Source organism: Eptatretus burgeri, chromosome 2 (assembly GCF_056783735.1).
Source record: "Eptatretus burgeri isolate ZD-2024b chromosome 2, Ebu_testis_v1, whole genome shotgun sequence".
NCBI lineage: Eukaryota > Metazoa > Chordata > Myxini > Myxiniformes > Myxinidae > Eptatretus > Eptatretus burgeri.
Genome location: NC_140962.1, coordinates 136,165,228 through 136,179,335, shown reverse-complemented (window position 1 = coordinate 136,179,335; position 14,108 = coordinate 136,165,228). Strand labels below are relative to the sequence as shown.

The 14,108-nt window shown below is 43.7% G+C and overlaps 1 long non-coding RNA gene across 1 annotated transcript in view; it reads right to left on the bottom strand.

Moving 5' to 3' along the window:
* Positions 1-4,031: 4,031 nt before the first annotated feature.
* LOC147033223 (uncharacterized) overlaps positions 4,032-14,108 on the bottom strand; it is a 30,786-nt gene continuing 20,709 nt past the window's right edge. Inside the window, exon 3 of the long non-coding RNA XR_015055495.1 lies at positions 4,032-13,334. This is a non-coding gene — a long non-coding RNA (uncharacterized LOC147033223). The remainder of the gene's footprint in view (positions 13,335-14,108) is intronic.

Genomic DNA, 14,108 nt, shown 5'->3' with positions numbered 1-14,108 from the left:
TCGATAACTAAAAATCAGTTTTCAGGTGTTGCAGCTGTACTTAAAAGGGAAGGGTCACCTGCTGCCAAAGTGCGTAGAGGTGGATCTGGCACAACCAAAAAAATTGATTCACCTACCAAACGGGCTGTGTTTGATCTTGCTGTCACACCACCAAGACATCAACGAAGACATTCCAGTCAACGTGAAATCTGCCGGGAACTGCAGTTATCAAAAGGGACAGTCTTTCACATTCTTCAAAAATCTGACTTAAAGTGCTACAGGAGAATTATATGCAATATTCTTACAAAAACACATCAACAAGCACGACAACAAAAATGTCAGGCATTGATAAACCGATTTGAAGGACACGAGAAGTGGAAGCAGGTGTGGTTTTCCGATGAAGCAAGTTTCAGTCTTCATGCACCTCTCAACCGTCAGAATGATCACATTTATCGTGTTGTACAGGTTAAAACAAACATTTCCAAGGATGATCTGCTGGTGGAGATTGATAAACAACAGCCTTCAATCATGTGCTACAGTGCAGTCTCCTGGCATGGTAAAACAGAGTTGCGATTTGTTGAAGGGGATGCTGCTGGACAAGAACATCTTCCGTCGTACAGAAGAAAGAAAAAAACAGTGAATCCGCTCATGTATAGCGATGAAATGTGCACCCAAATGCTCCACGACATAAACCAAGTAATGGGAGGAGATGAATGGACATGGCAACAGGATGGAGCAAAGGCTCACACAGCCACGGACACTGTTGCCTGGCTCAGAGTCAATACTCCTGACTTTATTGAACCTAACGAATGGCCATCCAAAAGTCCAGACGTCAACGTAATGGATTTTAACATTTGGGGTGGACTGTTACATCAACTTCAACTACAGAGGAGAGAGGTCACGGGCATTCAATCCATGAAAACTGTGTTGACGGAAGCTTGGAACAATATCCTGCTTGAAGTTATCCAAAGGGCGACTGGAAGTTGGTTAAACCGTCTAAGCCATTGCTCAGCGGCCCACGGAAAGCACTTTGAACACTACATCTAATGCTTGTTTTTGTTTTGTTTGAAAATAAAGTGTATCCTTGTTTTACACAACATCTAAGATTGCTTTTGTTTTGTTTTAAATAAACTGTACCAAATTTGATGGTTTTCTGTGGGGCACCCTGTAGTATACACATATTTGGAGTCCGCTGTTTATGGCCTATCTAAATGTGTCATTGAATTTTTTCAACTCTCATTTGCATATTTTGCATATTTAATGAGGCTAATCGGCATCATTTTAATCATATAAATTATGTAACGATTTTGACCAAATTAACAACTTAACATTCCCATAGAACATCGCAAATGTGTGCAAATTTTTGAGGCTGTTGGGTTATCCATTCTGGAGAAGATGTTTTTAGGTTTTGGAGAAAATCCAATATGGCCACCATACCACGTGACCTACGTCATCAAACTTTTCCTAGTATGAACTTCAGGTGGAGAGTTATTATGGTGTTAAGTTTCATTGATTTTCATCCAACCGTTTTCCCTCCAGATCCGCAACAAAATCGGTCAGTAGAATCACTATAATAATACTAACGAAAACAATAGGGCTTTCCAGCCAGTTGGCTTGAAGCCCTAATTAACTTAAACAGTCTTCAACTTTTCCAATTTGTTTTTCCAACCAGACACGCCAACAAACTCGCAAGGTTTACCCTTTACCTGAGAAATCTTTCAAATGAAGGTTTCAATTAATTCGTCGCCATTTTGAAAACGAATACTTTAGTTACCAGATTCCCACGGTTCCTTGCATCCCCGCCCTATACCCCCGGGACAAAATGAATAAAACAATTCCCCATCGGCCACCCCCGGGATTTGATTTTCTGCATTGTCCCCGGGGTTGCCCGGGGCGGGACGGTTACAAGAATAATTGATTCATGCCTTAAAAAATGGCGATCTGATCATCTGAACATTTATAACAGTTTGCTGACAATATTTAAGAATATTTATATTGTATTGAAACGAGTTGTTTACGTCAAAATCGATGATGCTACGAAGACAAATTTGAATGTTCCTTATGTAAATCTATATGTACATCTCAGTCTCACATAAGATATCTGTTCACATAAGATATAAGTGAGCACGCGTGACGTGCATGCGTGTCCACTATTTCTCACCATGATGTGAGCTGAATATACCTCAACAGTTTTGTCGAGCAAAGTGCAAATGGCTAAAGCCGGGTTAATCAAATATAAGCTAACTATTAAAGTAACCTTAAAAATGCAAGGACCATAAATGTAACCTGAAAAATTCGAGGATAATAAGAGTAAATAGACGTGCAAAGTCCCATACTCCCATAGAAGTCAACTGACTTCTATATAAAATAGAGAATGAGATAAGATGAATATCTTATATCTGTTCCACTAACTACAAACTACCATTCAGAAACTCACAAATACATTTTTCTTTACAATTTTTTTTTCATGAAATATGTGAAGGCCCCTGGTTGTGGAGGCCCCTGGGCAACTGCCCAGCTTCCCATGCCTAAATCCGGCCCTGACACCAGGTGTGACCCAATTCTTTTCAAGGTCCTTCATGCTACTGGGAATGGGTGGGGCCTTCTACACAATGCTGACCCTGAATTGTATTCGTACAAGGCAGAATGAACTAAGTGTCGAGAATGGCTGCTTGCTGTGGGGATGCCGAGTGGTCATTCCCCCAAACTTGCACACAAATATTTTGGATCAGCTTCACGATTGTCATTTAGGCATTGTCAGGATGAAATCGCTGGCACGGAACTATGTCTGGTGGCCTCACCTTGACTCTGACATCGAACAGTGTGTGAAATATTGTTACCCATGCTAAGGCAGTCGAAATGCACCTGCAAAGGCACCACCACACCCCTGGGAATAGCCCAATGAACCATGGTAGACGATTCATCTTGACTATGCTGGACCAATCGAAGGCTGTATGATCCTTACTGTTACGGATGCTCACACTAAATGGATCGATGCCGATGTAACACAAACAGCAACCTCACACGCTACTATAGAGAGGCTACGCCAGTGCTTTGCCACTCATGTTTTGCCATGCATGATAGTCACTGACAATGGAACCTGTTTCTCAAGCTCTGAATTCACTGAATTCACCCGCCTGAATGGTATAATTCAAAAGTTTGTGATCCCACACCATCAACCTTCAAATGGACTCTCCGATAGGTCTGTGAATTTTGTCAAGTCTGGTCTAAATATGATACACGGTGGAAGCCTTCAGACCAGTCTATCACGTTTGCTTTTCACTCACCGCATCACTCCCCACACCACAATGGGGGTGACACCAGCTGAGCTGCTAATGAAACGATGTTTGCGTACACGACTGGATTGTCGAACACCAGACGTGGTGTCGGTCGTGTATCAAAATCAGTGGAAACAGAGACTTCATCATGGCAAACATGCTGTACAGCGCTCTATAAACATCAGCGACCCGGTGTTTGTGAAATACGTTGGTCACGGAAAGGCTTGGCTTCGAGGGAGGGTTCACAAAAACGAGGGATCGTTGTCCTACAAGATCAAACTCGAGGACAATCGAGTTGTCCGGAGACACCTTGATCATGTCCGGTATCGGTCTTGTGATCCTGTCATCTTCACAAATGATGTCTCACCACTCCCTGAACCTGTAAAGAGTGACGTTGGTGCTGCAGATGGTACTGCACCACTCCTTGAGGCTGACCCAATAACGCTGTTGCAGCGCCACCAGCGGGGCCGTCTGTCGGCTTTGTACCCCGACGATCATTCAGAGTTCCAAAGGAGCCAATCCTCCTCAATTTGTCGCCAATACTCATATATTCATGATCTTTGTATTGTTTACTCGTTTCTTCATTACTCTTGTGTTCATCTTTAATACATTTTCACACTTCATGGGAGGGGGGAGATGCACAAGGGAATCCTCTTCTGGTTTAGCATCACACAATGTTTTTTTTATGATATTCCAACACTGCCACACCCTGTCAATGATGCTACTCACAGCTTTGTGCTGCACAAGAAAAAAAGAAGACGACTCGACCCCTATATCTCGTATTTTATTGTAATATTTTAATTCATTTACTCAGAGAATTTTTCACTCATTTGCGAAAACTTAAAAACAACCAATTTTGATCCATATACCAATATAGTCCCTTGGATGGATGTTAAGTGGGTGTTCTATCTTCAGGCGATAAAGTTGGTGTTCAGTGGGTGTTCAGTTGGTGGATGTTAAAGATCCCACGGTGTCCTTTGTGAAGAGTCGGCAACAATCGCCAGCATCAAAAATTCCTGCCCTAACCTCACATTACCCCTGTCATAAGGGAATGAAGTGCAAAAGTCAGTCCCCAAGGGGGTCAATATTCCCCTTAGCTGTGCATGTGGATTAGTAGTAGTAGTAGTAGTAGTAGTAGTAGTAGTAGTAGACTAGTAGTTTATTTTGATCATCATCTTCAGCTAATTTGGATTGAGGTTTTGCCATATAGTTTAAAGAATCTATAAATCGAATACTGTAGTTCACTTGATATTCACAAAAATTATCTTTTATGGTTTTATTTTCAAACTATGTTCACAGGAATTATAATTCGTGGAAAATGTATTTCTGTGTATCCTATAATTAGAGAAGATGTAAATTAAGACTGCACCACCACACCGCCATGTCCCCTGTTGATGCTATCCGCTAAGATAAACAATCCATGTGCTTCGTGTGTAACAGCTCAGATTGTAATCACCGAGAAATCATCATTGGGGCACAAACATAATGACTATAACGGCTCAGATCGTAATCACCATTGGGGCACCGCCGAATCCATGCTGTTGTTACAGCCACGGGTACCGAGACACCAGCTTGTCAGTCAAGGGGATTAATCCTCGGTTGTCCTCGGAAGAGCCGGACCTGGAGCCACCGCTCACAATTAACGTTGTGGTACGGTGGGTTGTTTTAGAACCACGAACGTCACCGAGTTAACCACGAGTTCCAGTGTCCACCGTCTAATTATTCCGTTTAACTGGATGTCACGTGGTTATCTGAGCGGGGAGAGCGCCCTCTGCAAAGCACCAATGTTATCTCGATTAAATTAAAATCTGATTAAAAAAAAATCACTGATTAAAAAGACAAACACGGACAGGTTGGAAGTCAACAAATGATTCATTAATAATATAATAAATAAATATAAAGAACTTTTTATTTTCTGAGGTATTGAAGTGAATAAATTCCAAAGCAATCGAAATGAATAGGTAATCAGGCAATATCAATCAAAATGACAGGAAAAAGACAGAGAGCAGATGCTTATCGGGGGTTGACTTACTTACAACTAAACACAGACAAGGGTACCCAGCAGATCATTCATGGGGGGAGAAGAGTCGTCTCGCTCACGAGAGGGAAGTTGTCCGTGAAGTGAAAACGTCCTGAAATATGTGTGTGCATGTCTGGTCCGTCGCCAGCACCCAGCCTTGCCGTGCACCCACTTGCCAACAGCCTTGAATGCCAGTCGATGTCTGGGGGGCACCGAGATCGTCTGTTGCGGATTTAGACCCTGGTGCTGTGACATGGGCAGCTCCTCACACTTCACAAAACTGGTGACGTCCAATGACCCACACGGTCCGTTGGTGACTGACCCACGCCTCACTCATTGTGACCAATCCATGCCTCACTCATTGTCGGCGCTGTTCACACCTGCACGCGCACCACACGCTCGCTTGCTCAAGCACTGGAAATGACGAATTGTCTCGTTGTTGGTGCTTGTCAGACACCCACACGCTCACTCGCTGGCTTCCTCGCTTACGCGCTCACACCGTCTCTGGCTCGCTTGTCCACTTCTTCTCTCACGCGCTTTCCTGCTTCTTCTCTCATGCTCTTTCCCACCTCTTGTTCGCATGCGCTTCCTTTCTGGCTCGCTTGCCTGCTTCTTGTCCACTCGCACTTCCTTTCTGGCTCACTTGCCCACTTCCTGCTCGCTTCTCTTCTCTCGCATGCTTCCTCCCTCACTTTCTTTCTCCTTTTTAAACGGACTTCTCCAATTCTTTTTATATATGTGGTCTGTCTTGGCGGACGCAGAGTCCCCCCAAGCTCACCCTGCCACACTTGCGCACCATTACCATGACAACCCGTGCGCTCGGAAAAGGGCGGGCCTCAGCGCTCGTGAAAGAAATATGTGCATAAACGTTGCTGAGGAAAAATAAGGTGGGCGTCAGCGCTCGTGAAAGAAATATGTGCATAAATGTGTCTGTCATAAAGAAAAAAGCTTCCCATAAGAGAGGGGATCTATTTTTCACCCTTCTCAATGCATCACATTTAATATCCCATTAGACATTGGGATGGGGCTAATCTGAACATGCATTTAAGGAAATAACTGAGGACCTGGATGTGTGGATGCAGTAATCAGACCGGATTCTGAAATCCGTAAAACCACACCCCTTTCCCTCTGCCAGACTCGTCCAACAGCTGGAGACATCGGTTAAAAACAATTACAACATTGCAATTAGCACTACCATGTGACATCCAGGTGAAGTTACACCCTTCCTAGTACGCTTTTACTCTACCCTTTAGTGTGTGCGACAATTTAAACTAGATATGTCCCACCTGATGAGATGGGAACTACCGAACTGACTCACACAGACAACTTTATGCTGCACCAAAATTGCCGGAAATTTTGAAACTGCAACACATAACCGGTGGACTTTAATAATCTACACAACTATACAACATTTTACAATTTCTGACCCAGGACCTGGAGAAATGCAGAAGAAAAATTGTGGAGGGCGGGGGGGGGTGGGGAACCTGCCGATTCTTGCTACCTTCATGCTCTTCACCAGCACACCAAACAAAATAAACCGGCAGGCCAGTGACCGGCATACAGGCCATAAACGTTGTGGCCTTCTAAACAAAAATGATCAAGAAGCAGCGACAAGAACAGAGTTACTTCCTCCACCGAGCTGTGTTCGTGCAGTTCATGGTCATGGTGATACATGGCCAAATAAGTGAAGCAAAGTGGCATGAGCCTGGTATGTGGCTGGTATGAAGCTGGTAGGAAGCTGGTATGAGGCTGGTATGAGCTGGTATGAAGCTGGTGTGAAGCTGCTATGAAGCTGGTAGGAAGCTGGAATGAGTGGGTACAAATGGGGCTGCAACAAAGGGGCAGTCCATAAGTGTGGTGGCATGCTGCGACAGTAAATGCAGTTAAAACAAAATAAAACAAACAAACCACTATGATAACTGGAACGGTGTCACCTGGCATGAGGCTGCAGCGAGTAGCAGTCCACAGAACAGGTGGGGGTGAAACACAGGTCAAGGAGCAAATGGTGAAGTGAGGTGAGTGATGCCTTGATGTAGAACAGCCTTGATGGTCCTGGGGCAGTGGAGAGACAAAGCGAAACAGCAAGGCAAACAGAAAACAGCACGAAAATAAAAAAGGTAAACCGGGTAATTCCAAACACCAGGTCCGACCAACATGGTCAGCCAGTCCCTGGTGTGTACGTCCTGGGGCAGTGGCGGTGGTGCCGGAAGAGAGAGAGCTCGAGGTTGGCCTTAATCGTCCGCACCCAGCCTTCTTTCCCATATACACTACCCTAGCCCCTTCTTTTTACAATTCGTCGCTACGTCTCGTCTCCTATATCCCACTATCCCCATTGCCAAATTCGTACCCAATCTCCCCAAGGATCCATGGAAAGGAAGAGCAGAGCTACATGCAATCTTATACTTACATCGTAACATGTCTCAAGTCCGACAGGAGGGCAAGTCCAGCAGCCGGCAATCATCCCGACAGTGGATAGTGCGAAGGGGTCTTCATCAATCCTAACTACGCTAATATTGTTACACTTTTAAACTGTCCCCGGGGTTATACCCTGCCAAGAGGCCTTTCTTAAACTATGGGGTTCGAAAAACCCAAATTCTCATCACCTACGTGTTGGTACTCTTACAATTTTGGGCCTTGTCCACCAAATTTTCTTTCTGTGCCATCGCACAATTTCGTGGCTGGGTTGTGTGGCTCCACTAGTAGGTCTGCCCACCTGTATACTCACCGTTAGCACCCATGGGACGCTGGAGCCGCCTCCGAGCTTGCCTGCTCCTCACCCTAACATGGGGGATGCCCTCACAGGCACTCCCCCCTCGATACCCACTTGGCATTTTGGCACCCCAGGTCCCGCTGCTCGGGCACCCGGTCACACTGAACACTGCACTGGCATGCCAGGCCCCTCTCCTCTGGGACCTGCATCCACGAATACACTAATGGCCCCCTTGACCTACCTTCGGCCTCACCTGGCCGACGAGCCCCCGGCGCCTGGGGTGCCTGCTTCTTCAGAACACTACACTCACAAGCCACACCCCCAGCCAGTTCATTATCTCCTGCACCCTAAACACACACAAAAAAAACTTTCCACAATCAGCACCAACCGCATAATGACATTCATGTGTAAACTTACCTCATCCCCCTATCTAACTTTAAAATAACCCCCGGGTTTTCTTGGGTGGGCTCCACTCCCCCCATTCACTCCTTCACACCATGCATTCCGTTACTCACACTCATACCAGCCATTGCCCTGCCCTCACACTCATAATTCATCTTCCACACACAAACACATTTCCACTCACCTACACATCACTTAACTAACTCGTGCACCCTCGTCATCCCTTATTCTAATGCACGTTCCATTTAAATCTATGTAGCTAAGCTACATCCCCACTACACGTTCCATGTCTGTCCATGTCTTTAATCACCTCTAAATTCTATCCAAAATTTCCCCGAACTAATGTTCCCGGGCCCCATGGAGGACTGCTCATGACCCCATGAGGCCAGTCTATCTAATGCTAAACCCTTCCTCGAACTCATGCTCCTTTGCCCTGGTGTGTGGAGCGGTTTCACTCCTGCGCTCCACACATGGGCGTTACTGTCGCCGTCACTGTCACTTACCCCGATGATAATGAGCCCTCTGCGTCCGCGGAGGTGCTCAGTCATATGTCTGTTGCAAGCCAATTTGTGTTTGAATTCTTGCCACTGGGAATTGGGGTTTTCCCACGGGGAACCAAGCCGTGCTCACCATGCCCATTGCTCATGCCGGGGGTACCGTGCATATTGCACACCTGGTCCCCGTGGGGAAAAAATTGCAGCCAACTCCGTTCTGTTTCGCCGTTCATGCTCCAGTGATTTATCTGTCATGGAGCGTTTACACGCCGGCCCCCCTGAAACCATTAACACATCGCACCACCATCCGTGCTTGGGCGGTTGGCAAAGCACGGGCCGCGCACACTCCCGTGTGTACCTCATACGAAATACGCAAAGTCCCATGGAGCCAGCGTGGTTTCCAATACAACTCTGTCCCACTCAGGAGGCTTGCCCTCCGGTCCGCTACACTAACCACTACTTCCGTCAAGGTCGATCGGTGTCCCACTCTTACGTGTGCACTCATTCATGTTATGTTACATGCACTTCGCACATACTCTGGCATATAGGGCACTCCAAGAAACCCCGGGTCCTTTGTTCCCCCCAAGCTCGACACACACCGAATCATCATGTACGTGCCCGGTCTCACCATGACTCACCTACACTGAACTCACCTCCTCCCATCCTTCGAGCACTCTGTCATGCTGTAAATATAACATGTCCATGCATTCAATAATCTCCTCCTTTACTCGACCATCTGTTTCTACCTGTTTTGCTTTTATTTCAATAACCTCGATTTTTACCTCATCCACCTGCTCTTTAAACCATCGTTAATTCCTGATGCGCCCCTTGTATTTCCCCCTCTAATGTCACCTTCGCTGTTGCTATTTGTGTTTCCATTTCCCGTTCCTTCATTCCGATCATCTGTGTCACCTTCTCTACTCTCTTCGTTAGTTTCTCGTGTGCCATTTTACATTCGTTTTTAATTGCCGTCATCTCTCTTGTTGTCTCCTTCTTGGCGGTCCGTAATTCCTTTATCGCCCCTGTGTTCTTCTCCATTTGTTCCTTCAACTCATTCTGTCGGATCGTCAGTCCTTCTCCCTCCTTCGTTATCTTCCCAACCTGTCCCATCAGCCTGGCCTCGCTCTCCCTCATCTCTTCCCGGACACCGATCCAACACTCCCTTACCTCCTCTCGTACCACGTGCCATTTCTCTGCCCATCACTTTGCTCATCTCCCTTTTTATTTCATCGCCCATCATGTCCATTTTTCTGTTGTTTCCTTCGTTTGTCATTTTCATTTGTGCCATTAATTTCCTCAGACATCACAACACGTCATTCTCGGGATGCACTGGTGGCGGTAACCCGGCGTTCTGCACGATCGGTGCTGCATTTTCCTGAGGCCGAGGGTGGGGGTTATTTTCCATCTCTCCCATTGCTTCCTCTTCACCCTCCATTGTGACTTCATGCGGGTCCTGGATCAATTCCATATCCATATTTAAATCATCCACATGGCTCACCGGGACCTGCCTGTGTTGGTCCGCCATTGTCCGTCCCAATAAATTTAACTAAAATTTTGTCTAACAGCTCCGAATTTTGAGGTGCAAGAAGCGCACCACAGGTCGACGACCTGACACCAATTCATTGATCAATAGGGTTCGAAAATCTCCCACTCCCTTACACCAGTTGTTGCGGCCATGGAGGGAAGTCGTCCGTGAAGTGAAAATGTCCTGAAATGTGTGTGTGCGTGTCTGGTCCGTCGCCAGCACCCAGCCTTGCCATGCACCCACTTGCCAACAGCCTTGAATGCCAGTCGACGTCTGGGGGGCACTGAGATCGTCTGTCGTGGGTTTAGACCCTGGTGCTGCGACACGGGCAGCTCCTCACACTTCACGAAACTGGTGACGTCCAGTGACCCACACGTCCATTGGTGACGTTATTAATTCACCAATGAGTAAAATATTAATTCCCTTGCAAGTAAATTTAATGCAGGAGGAGGCAAAGCTGCTCTCTATCCTTTTGGAGTGATCGATTTTTACCTCATCCACAAGCAAGGAAACGTCACATACCGTTTTTATTGTCCCTGATATTTTTTGCTCCATTTAGTACAGGATTTTATGCTTGAAATAAACTTTTCGCAGTGTCAAAACTGGAAATAAGAGAAAAATATTGAAGGAATTTTTGTTTTATTTCTTGGTTTGTAAATATTTAAGATGGAAGAATAACAACGTTGGCAAGAAGTTTTTTTCTTAAAATGTTTTCCCTCGTTTGTTGTTATCTCCATTTGAGGGCTTCAGGAGGTGGGAGGGAGTTCAGAACTCAAAATCTCCACCCCCTATGTTTTTTTTGGGAAAGGATCGTGATTCATGGACCAACCTGTGAAGTTTCATTCTCATAGCCTCGTTCCAAGGGCTCTTTTCAAAATCGTCACTGAACCGCTGACAGACTCCTCTTGTAGCTCGTTTATGGTGATGTTCCCAGGAATGATTTTTAAGTGCTCAGTAAGGGTTTTCTTCATCATTCCTGTGGCTTAAACTATCACTGGTACAATTTCAGTTTTCTTCAATTTCCACATCTTCTTGACCTCAATGTAGTCTTGTGTTATATGAATATGCCATTTAAAGTTATATGAAGGAATATACTTATCATTTAATTTTAGATTTAAGAGTAGCCATTTTTCATATTATTTAAAGGTGAGAAATTTACACTTTTTATTTTATGAATTTGTATTTAAGTCGTTTTTTGGGGGTTGTTTAAGATGTTTTGTGACATCACTTTAGAGATTATTTAACAAAATAGTCTTTTTATTTGACTAAGTTTGTTCCATAACTATTTGAATGAACAGTTATTAATGTTATTTTGTTATATCGTCTCAGGGGAGATCAGTTTAAGTGGTCCAGAACACTCATTTATATATTACTGTTCCACCTCAATGACATCACGTGTTTATGTTGGCATAAACAGGAATACAAATAAGTTCCTCCGAAAACACTATATTCTAGGACTTTAAAAAGATCACATGAGGAGACATTCCAACTATTATTAATATATTATCACTTTTGTTAACTATATTATTATTTTCACCAAAACTTGGAAATTAACAGGATTGATGGACGACAACAATGACAACAGCTGCAACAAATGTGAGTTAAAGAAGTGAGGCAGGGGAAAAATAAAAATAATGGAGCAAAAGCAATATTGCTTTTCTTCAAAATCATCTTTGCAGATCATCTGGCTCATCTGCAATCATCAAAAATAGAAAAATGGCACTATTTATATATCTCACATTTTAAAAAGATCTAACATTCATAATATTGAACTCATGAGTAGCCTGGCTGTATCTCAGAATGTGTTGCAGTCAAATTTATGTTATTCGGTCTGGGACTATTTTGGTGAAGATAGATCTGCAGGTTATGAAAATTATCTTTTCCGTTTTATTCCAACTTTATTTTTAATTTTCACTTTTTCTTTTCAAGATTATCATTCTTACTACCGACATTCACCCCCAGATTGAATGCCTTTTGTGGGAAATTAGTTGCATTTTACAGTAAACATGAACGATGGTTGAGCGAATCTCCTGCATTCTGACCCCAAATATTAATGGATTAACAAGAGCTGGTGTTACAGAACTGATAAGACCCAATATAAATTCAAACATGGGAAGTTGTAAAAATCTTTTCAGTATAATTACAACAACCAGTGAAATGAACTGTGCTAAACATGCAAACAATTGTGTAAAACATGTGTGCAATGCTTTTATATTTGCTTCTGTGGATGATTTACGACATTTGCGAACAATACACCATGTCGAGTACAATGCTGTAAGACCGGTTAAGCCATACACAAGATTGTGAAAAAATAGAGAATAAATGAGTGAAGCATCAACATTTCCACAAGCTGACCTTGCAACTGGTGAAAAAACACAGGCAACATCGCGAACTATCACAGAGTAGTTGCAGTACACCATTGTTGTTGGTACTATAACCAAGCTTACACTCAACAACAACCCAATTGTTAAAACTATCATCACAAGTTTCACAGCACCACCTTTGTTCACCATCAGAGCCATGTAACTGTACGGCCAGAAAATAGCCCAATGTCGGTCAACGTACATCAACCATGTGGTGAGAAACTGTTGAAACATTGAGCAATGTATACTAAACAATTGAAACAAACACTCATTAAACGATATTATTTTACGTGCTGCAATTATTCTACTGAAGTAGCATGATATTACAACGATTTCCCATGAAGTATCAGCGAGCGATGATAAAGCAATGTACAAAAGCATGGGTGAATGTAATCTATGATAAAAACAAGCCGCTATGATTGCTGCATTGAGAGGGATTGAAATACACATTATGAACATGAAAACCGACATGATAACTCGCCCGCCGTAATCCAAAGGAACGTCCGACACATCAAGTGTGACCGTGCGAGGCAAATATCCCACAACGTTTGCATTCATTTCTCCTGTCAAAAACAGAATGAAAATTAGAATAACTTGTGTTGCATCAAGTTTACAATGATCACAATGAAACATTCACTTTCTAAAACATCCATGCATTCTCACAATTTAAAATGAAAGCCATATATATTGAAAATGTACACTGTTTGGTGTATATACCCTGAGACGTGACTTGGAATTTAGATTAAAGTTAAATTGGTTTCACCTGTTTTATGTGCATTTACCTTTTCATGCTCGAATCTCAGGTTCAAATCCCAGGTATTTGTGTTGGCTCGTCCTTTGTTTACCGTGATCTTTGTAATTCATGTTTAAAGAACATGCTGATATTCCATTATGGCATTATTCTGCACATAGTCGTCTCTATTTCTAAAAGGAGCAGTATGTGTGTGTGTGTGTGTGTGTGTGTGTGTGTGTGTGTGTGTGTGTGTGTGTGTGTGTGTGTGTACGTACATGTCACGCTTTATTCTGAAGGGATCCTGCTGTTGTCGAGTAAAGCAAGTGGTCCCATTGAAAGTTAATAATCACCTAACTTGGAACAAAAATTACACGGATGGAAAACGTCATGTGCATTGAATAATAATAAAACAATCCTTTTAGCAGGACTTTGAGCTGAATGCAGTGATTCCAAGGGTATCATTTTTATTACTCAATAACAGCAGGGACCCTTTGGAATAAAGCGTGACGGATACAGAAAGCGCACACAAAATGATGCATCGTAATACTTTTTGAAGCAACACAAACACATAGTTCACAGAAGGAGCATACAAGAAACTGCCACA